An 8,859-nucleotide genomic window follows, 5' to 3' on the forward strand; every position below is an offset into this window, starting at 1 on the left:
AGAGAGACAGGGAGAGTGAGAGTAGGAGGAAAGAGAGGAGAAGAGAGAATGGGTTATTTCGGAATACTTTTTTTCCCAGAGAGGGACTGGAGCTCAGCATTCCTGGCAATGCCACTGGCCAGCAAACAACCCTGACTGTGAGTCCTAACTCTATCTTCTGTGAACCTGCCGGCTGAATGGGCTTAGTGTCTGCACCAGTTTGCCCAGTGAGGGCCAGCAGCCAGCGGGCCAGTGCACTCAGCACCCTGGCCGGAGCAGCCCCTGCTGCTAACCCAAAACACTGGGGGCCCATCCCAAATGGAACCCTATTCCCTATATAGTGCACTACTTTTGACAGACCCTGATCAAAAGTAATGGACCCTGGTCAAAAGTAATGGACCCTGGTCCAAAGTAGTGCACTACAGAGTGAATAGGGTGCCCTAGGGTGCCATTTGGGCTGTCTGAGACAGGTGGGCCACCACATGGACCGATCAAGGCTGCAAATACACTCCAGAAAATAAACAGGACGGAGAAAGATGGAGAAGATGAACATGTTTGGAGGAGAGAGGATGGAGAAGGAGGAGAAGGCAGGGAGGACGGGAGATGAAAGCTAACTCCACTCTAGATATTTTTCCTTGATGCTGAAGGCACCTGTAGGGTGATACCATGTTTATGATTATCAGGAGGAGGAGAATGGTTCAGGAACTTGACTGAGAGAGAAAGAGAGAGGGAAAGAGAGAGAGGAGTGTATGTTACAGCAGCAGACTCCCTCACCTTCTCTTCCTACCTCCCCTCCTCTTAGCCCTCCCTCACCCCTCCGCTGGAATGTCTGCTCTGATATGGCAGTACAGCCTGTCTGTCTGCAGCTCCTTTGTACAATAACTCCTCGCTTGTTCCTCAGTCTATGACCCAATAAAAGGAAAATGTCTCCTTTCATGCAACAGATTATTCCAGACAGCTGCTGCTGTGTGTTGCTTCACACCCAGGGAAGAAGCACTGCTCTGGAATTCAAACAGGGATAACAGAAGAATGCTTGACAAATGCTCATGCAAACACACAGCTGTAAGGACAGTATGTGTGTGTGTGTGTGTGTGTGTGTGTGTGTGTGTGTGTGTGTCAGATATGAATTTAGGGAATTTAGAAGCGAGTCACCTTTTTTTCATCAACCTACTGTATATAGGGTTGAGGAAAGCAATGAACAGGAGTAGGCCCACTAGCACCCAAGCCCCCAGACTGCACACTCAGAGCATACTTCTCTCCTCTCCATCTCTGAGCAGATTGAACGCAATTTTCCCCTGAAACCAAGCCAGGCTAAAACCTCTGCCATGTGGCCGCAAGATCTCCTTCTCCACCCCCACCTTCATACAACCCAGGGAGATCCTATCGTCCTCGAAGAGAAATGAGCCACACTGTGCTGGTGTAGGGGAGAGTGGGGTAATTAGCATCAAAGGTGTAAGTTGAGCCAACCTTGTTTCTAGGAACCATACACAGAATGTATAATTTGACCAAATATTTAGGAAGTGGTAATCATCTCATGGAGTCTGTGAAGGAAGATACCACATGGAAAAAGTGGTAAGCAAGTTCGGTCCCCAAAAAATGTCACCAAGTCAAACTCATTTATTGTGTTAGAGGTTTCATGATGCTTGTTTCCGGTTTCCTGTTTCCGGTCACAACTTGCAGACTTGTTTACGCTGCTGTGCGTTTTGTTGCCGATCTTACTTTGCTACCTGACGTTTTTTTTTACTTTTTCATTACCGTATATTTTTACTTTTTCCCTCACTCAACTTTTTTCATTCAACTTTTTCACCCCGGAGGTTTTATCTGGACATGGTTCGTCAGGACTTCAAACAGCTGAAGCAAAGTAACATTAACATGATGCCTTCTAATTGCAGTCGTTGTACTTATAATATACAGGAGAACGATCGCCTTACGGCAAGGATAGCTGTGCTGCAAGCCCAGCTTCAGACGCAATCGTTAGGCAAGGGTAATTTCAGTGTAGGAAAGGATGAAACAGCGTCTGTGCCACCAGTAAGTACAGATAGTAACGTTAGTATAAACCCCCTCGCACGGTCCCCGCAGCCGGACAACTTTCTCATGGCTTCTGGAGGGACACGCTGTAGGAATGCTCAACCGGTGTCGCTTATTCAGCCGACAGAAACTTTCAACCGGTTCTCCCCATTAAGCGAGTCGGAGTCGGAGGCCGAGACTTCTCTGGTCTCTACTCCTCCCGTTGTGGGGTCTGAGACGCCGACGGCTCCCACCATTAGCTCTGACAAATTGAAAACCCTAGTCATGGCGACTCCATTACCCGCAGTATTAGACTTAAAACTAATCATCCAGCGATCATACACTGTTTACCAGGGGGCAGGGCTACCGACGTTAAGGCTAATCTAAAGACGGTGCTGGCTAAAGCTAAAACTGGCGAGTGTAGAGAGTATAGAGATATTGTTATCCACGTCGGCACCAACGATGTTAGGATGAAACAGTCAGAGGTCACCAAGCGCAACATAGCTTCAGCGTGTAAATCAGCTAGAAAGATGTGTCGGCATCGATTAATTGTCTCTGGCCCCCTCCCAGTTAGGGGGAGTGATGAGCTCTACAGCAGAGTCTCACAACTCAATCGCTGGTTGAAAACTGTTTTCTGCCCCTCCCAAAAGATAGAATTTGTAGATAATTGGCCCTCTTTCCGGGACTCACCCACAAACAGGACCAAGCCTGGCCTGTTGAGGAGTGACGGACTCCATCCTAGCTGGAGGGGTGCTCTCATCTTATCTACGAACATAGACAGGGCTCTAACTCCTCTAGCTCCACAATGAAATAGGGTGCAGGCCAGGCAGCAGGCTGTTAGCCAGCCTGCCAGCTTAGTGGAATCTGCCACTAGCACAGTCAGCGTAGTCAGCTTAGCTTTCCCCATTGAGACCGTGTCTGTGCCTCGATCTAGGTTGGGCAAAATTAAAAATGGCGGTGTTCGCTTTAGCAATCTCACTAGTATAAAGACCTCCTCCATTCCTGCCATTATTGAAAGAGATTGTGATACCTCACATCTCAAAATTGGGTTACTTAATGTTAGATCCCTCACTTCCAAGGCAGTTAAAGTCAATGAACTAATCACTGATAATAATCTTGATGTGATTGGCCTGACTGAAACATGGCTTAAGCCTGATGAATTTACTGTGTTAAATGAGGCCTCACCCCCTGGTTACACTAGTGACCATACCCCCCGTGCATCCGGCAAAGGCGGAGGTGTTGCTAACATTTACGATAGCAAATTTCAATTTACAAAAAAAAAAACAATGACGTTTTCGTCTTTTGAGCTTCTAGTCATGAAATCTATGCAGCCTACTCACTCACTTTTTATAGCTACTGTTTACAGGCCTCCTGGGCCATATGCAGTGTTCCTCACTGAGTTCCCTGAATTCCTATCGGATCTTGTAGTCATAGCAGATAATATTCCAATTTTTTGTGACTTTAACATTCATATGGAAAAGTCCACAGACCCACTCCAAAAGGCTTTCGGAGCCATCATCGACTCAGTGGGTTTTGTCCAACATGTCTCTGGACCTACTCACTGCCACAGTCATACTCTGGACCTAGTTTTGTCCCATGGAATAAATGTTGTGGATCTTAATGTTTTTCCTCATAATCCTGGACTATCGGACCACCATTTTATTACGTTTGCAATCGCAACAAATAATCTGCTCAGACCCCAACCAAGGAGCATTAAAAGTCATGCTATAAATTCTCAGACAACCCAAAGATTCCTTGATGCCCTTCCAGACTCCCTCTGCCTACCCAAGGACGTCAGAGGACAAAAATCAGTTAACCACCTAACCGAGGAACTCAATTTAACCTTGCGCAATACCCTAGATGCAGTTGCACCCCTAAAAACTAAAAACATCTGTCATAAGAAACTAGCTCCCTGGTATACAGAAAATACACGAGCTCTGAAGCAAGCTTCCAGAAAATTGGAACGGAAATGGCGCCACACCAAACTGGAAGTCTTCCGACTAGCTTGGAAAGACAGTACCGTGCCGTATCGAAGAGCCCTCACTGCTGCTCGATCATCCTATTTTTCCAACTTAATTGAGGAAAATAAGAACAATCCGAAATTTCTTTTTGATACTGTCGCAAAGCTAACTAAAAAGCAGCCTTCGCAAATGGAGGATGGCTTTCACTTCAGCAGTAATAAATTTATGAACTTCTTTGAGGAAAAGATCATGATCATTAGAAAGCAAATTACAGACTACTCTTTAAATCTGGGTATTCCTCCAAAGCTCCATTGTCCTGAGTCTACACAACTCTGCCAGGACCTAGGATCAAGGGAGATACTAAAGTGTTTTAGTACTATATCTCTTGACACAATGATGAAAATAATCATGGCCTCCAAACCCTCAAGCTGCATACTGGACCCTATTCCAACTAAACTACTGAAAGAGCTGCTTCCTGTGCTTGGCCCTCCTATGTTGAACATAATAAACGGCTCTATCCACCGGATGTGTACCAAGCTCACTAAAAGTGGCAGTAATAAAGCCTCTCTTGAAAAAGCCGAATCTTGATCCAGAAATTATAAAAAACTATCGGCCTATATCGAATCTTCCATTCCACTCAAAAAAAATTTAAAAAGCTGTTGCACAGCAACTCACTGCCTTCCTGAAGACAAACAATGTATACGAAACGCTTCAGTCTGGTTTTAGACCCCATCATAGCACTGAGACTGCACTTGTGAAGGTGGTAAATGACCTTTTAATGACGTCAGACCGAGGCTCTGCATCTGTCCTCGTGCTCCTAGATCTTAGTGCCGCTTTTGATACCATCGATCACCACATTCTTTTGGAGAGATTGGAAACCCAAATTGGTCTACATGGACAAGTTCTGGCCTGGTTTAGATCTTATCTTTCGGAAAGATATCAGTTTGTCTCTGTGAATGGTTTGTCCTCTGACAAATCAATTGTAAATTTCGGTGTTCCTCAAGGTTCCGTTTTAGGACCACTATTGTTTTCACTATATATTTTACCTCTTGGGGATGTCATTCGAAAACATAATGTTAAATTTCACTGCTATGCGGACGACACACAGCTGTACATTTCAATGAAACATGGTGAAGCCCCAAAATTGCCCTCGCTAGAAGCCTGTGTTTCAGACATAAAGAAGTGGATGGCTGCAAACTTTCTACTTTTAAACTCGGACAAAACAGAGATGCTTGTTCTAGGTCCCAAGAAACAAAGAGATCTTCTGTTGAATCTGACAATTAATCTGGATGGTTGTACAGTCGTCTCAAATAAAACTGTGAAGGACCTCGGCGTTACTCTGGACCCTGATCTCTCTTTTGAAGAACATATCAAGACTGTTTCAAGGACAGCTTTTTTTCCATCTACGTAACATTGCAAAAATCAGAAACTTTCTGTCCAAAAATGACACAGAAAAATTAATCCATGCTTTTGTTACTTCTAGGCTGGACTACTGCAATGCTCTACTTTCCGGCTACCCGGATAAAGCACTAAACAAACTTCAGTTAGTGCTAAATACGGCTGCTAGAATCCTGACTAGAACCAAAAAATTTGATCATATTACTCCAGTGCTAGCCTCCCTACACTGGCTTCCTGTTAAGGCAAGGGCTGATTTCAAGGTTTTACTGCTAACCTACAAAGCATTACATGGACTTGCTCCTACCTATCTTTCCGATTTGGTCCTGCCGTACATACCTACACGTACGCTACGGTCACAAGACGCAGGCCTCCTAATTGTCCCTAGAATTTCTAAGCAAACGGCTGGAGGTAGTGCTTTCTCCTATAGAGCTCCATTTTTTATGGAATGGTCTGCCTACCAATGTGAGAGACGCAGACTCAGTCTCAACCTTTAAGTCTTTACTGAAGACTTATCTCTTCAGTAGGTCCTATGATTAAGTATAGTCTGGCCCAGGAGTGTGGAGGTGAACGGAAAGGCTGGAGCAACGAACCGCCCTTGCTGTCTCTGCCTTGCCGGTTCCCCTCTTTCCACTGGGATTCTCTGCCTCTAACCCTTTTACAGGGGCTGAGTCACTGGCTTACTGGTGTTCTTCCATGCCGTCCATGGGCGGGGTGCGTCACTTGAGTGGGTTGAGTCACTGACGTGGTCTTCCTATCTGGGTTGGCGCCCCCCCTTGGGTTGTGCCATGGCGGAGATCATTGTGGGCTATACTCGGCCTTGTCTTAGGACGGTAAGTTGGTGGTTGGAGACATCCCTCTAGTGGTGTGGGGGCTGTGCTTTGGCAAAGTGGGTGGGGTTATATCCTGCTTGTTTGGCCCTGTCCGGGGGTATCATCGGATGGGGCCACAGTGTCTTCTGTCCCTCCTGTCTCAGCCTCCAGTATTTATGCTGCAGTAGTTTATGTGTCGGGGGGCTAGGGTCAGTCTGGTACATCTGGAGTATTTCTCTTGTCTTATCCGGTGTCCTGTGTGAATTTAAATATGCTCTCTCTATTTCTCTCTTTCTCTCGGAGGACCTGAGCCCTAGGACCATGCCTCAGGACTACCTGGTATGATGACTCCTTGCTGTCCCCAGTCCACCTGGCCGTGCTGCTGCTCCAGTTTCAACTGTTCTGCCTGCGGCTATGGAACCCTGACCTGTTCACCGGACGTGCTTGTTGCACCCTCGACAACTACTATGATTATTATTATTTGAACATGCTGGTCATTTATGAACATTTTAACATCTTGACCATGTTCTGTTATAATATCCACCCTGCACAGCCAGAAGAGGACTGGCCACCACTCATAGCCTGGTTCCTCTCTAGGTTTCTTCCTAGGTTTTTGGCCTTTCTAGGGAGTTTTTCCTAGGGAGTTTTTCCTAGCCACCGTGCTTCTTTCACATGCATTGCTTGCTGTTTGGGGTTTTAGGCTGGGTTTCTGTACAGCACTTTGAGATATCAGCTGATGTACGAAGGGCTATATAAATAAATTTGATTTGATTTAAACCAAAGTAGATAACCTGAGATGTGAAACTAACTACCCCTGCTAGGAGTCCACTCAAGTAGGAAACTAGAGACACCGCAGACAGTATGTTGGCGACTCCTGCTGTGTTTACAAACATACCCCAAACAAAGAAAAAACAGACTCTCTGAGAATGAGTGCACGACTGGTAATAGTCGCTTATAGATCTGTCAGTCAGTCAGGTGGCCGGCAGAGAGTTCTACTGCAGTAACGTTTAAGGATTCTGGCTAGTATTACTTAGCCAGCTAGAAGGATGAAGTAAGAAGCTAATGTTAAACGGAGCCTACCTCAGCAGGAGCAAAAAAAGGGACTAAGTTCTCATAATAACTTTGCGTTACAGAGAGTAGGCTACTGAGACAGACAGGGATGTGGAGCTCAGTGGTGAGGCTGAAGCAGGCTGCAATGCATGCAGGAGGAAGCAGAGAGAGAGAGAGAGAGAGAGAGAGAACAAGAGAGAGAGAGGAAGGAAGCAAGCAGAGAGAGAGGTTAGGTTAGTACAGTCGTTCCCATACTTGGGGTCGGGCCCCGTGTGAGAACCCCTGAGAAAATCTGTACTAATCTCATCAAGCAAGTTAGGAAAAAAAAATATATGCTTCTATATGAACATCTCCACATGACCAATCTTCCCTATAGGCCTGCATTAAAATGCTATCAATATGCAAAAAATAGAGTTAATAAAATGCATAAGTTTTCATTTTGCCGTTGATATTAAGTGTCAGTATGAAGAATTGTTCATATGTCCCCCTTTTCAGGGGTATAGCATTACAATTGTATAGCTAGTAGGCTATGTGTTTGTAGATTGACAGAGGTGAATGAACCTTCAGAAGCCAAGATGATAATGGTTGGGGTCATTTTTGCTTGCTATTCTCCAAATAGCATTTTGAAGTGTTTTAATTGTATAGAAATGCAGTAAATGAGCTTCAACCTTCCGGACCTCACTAAAACTCAAAACCTGGTTAAGGCCCTGGCTGTGTTGGCTAATATAGTCAAAATGTTTACCTTGGGGAAAGTTGAGCTAAATTAAGTGTTTTCTTCCCAGGTGTAATGCAAGGCATTATCGCTGGGATATAAGGTTACAACAGGGTCTGGCCTATGTTAAAAGTGTTTGAAAAAGTACAAAGTGTTTGTTATGTGTTAACCATTTTAAAATATGCTTAAAATGATTAAAAGACAAAAAAACTATTGGGATTGTGTTGAATTGTGTTTGAGAAATAAAGATAGACACTAACCACGTTTATATCCAGTTTTTATTCTAGTAAAAAATGTACAAAGTTGTAATGGAAACAGGAAGTGTCACGTCCTGACCAGTAAAGGGGTCATTTGTCATTGTAGTATGGTCAGAGCGTGGCAGGGGGTGTTGTTTTTGTGTGTTTTGGGGTTGGTTTATTTAGAGGGGATTTGTTCTAGTTTTCATTTTCTATGTTCGTTTTCTATGTGTGGCCGAGTATGGTTTCCAATCAGAGGCAGGTGTCTTTCGTTGTCTCTGATTGGAAGCCATACTTAGGCAGCCCTTTTTTCCTTTGGGTTGGTGGGTGGTTGTTTTCTGTATAGCTCGTGTGCCTTACGGAACTGTTTGGTCGTTTGTTTATTTTGTTTCAGTGTTCTCTCGAAATAAAGTAAGAAGATGAGCACTATACCCGCTGTGCCTTGGTCTGTCCCTTACGACGCCTATGACAGGAAGTTTCAATACAATTTTATAAATGCCAACTGATAATATGTTCGTTTGACATGGTGGGATCTTTTTGTGTCTGTAAAAATGTATTATACGAGAAATGGCAGTGGAAATGCCTTTATATGCAAATATTGATATATTGACAATCATATCGAAGTAAACTTGGAGCCACGCGATGATATGGTGTGTGGTCCTCCGACTCCTCCCACTAAAACTCGGGAAACCATGCAGTTTATTAGG

General features: G+C 44.6%; 1 long non-coding RNA gene across 1 annotated transcript; it reads left to right on the top strand.

The window, feature by feature from the left end:
- Positions 1-1,644: 1,644 nt before the first annotated feature.
- On the top strand, positions 1,645-8,129 carry LOC145860397 (uncharacterized). The gene is made up of 2 exons (XR_014380428.1): positions 1,645-1,840; positions 6,458-8,129. It is a non-coding gene; the product is annotated as an uncharacterized LOC145860397 (long non-coding RNA).
- The last annotated feature ends 730 nt before the right edge of the window (positions 8,130-8,859 follow it).

This window comes from Salmo salar, chromosome 14, assembly GCF_965601325.2.
Source record: "Salmo salar chromosome 14, fSalSal1, whole genome shotgun sequence".
Taxonomy (NCBI): Eukaryota; Metazoa; Chordata; class Actinopteri; order Salmoniformes; family Salmonidae; genus Salmo; species Salmo salar.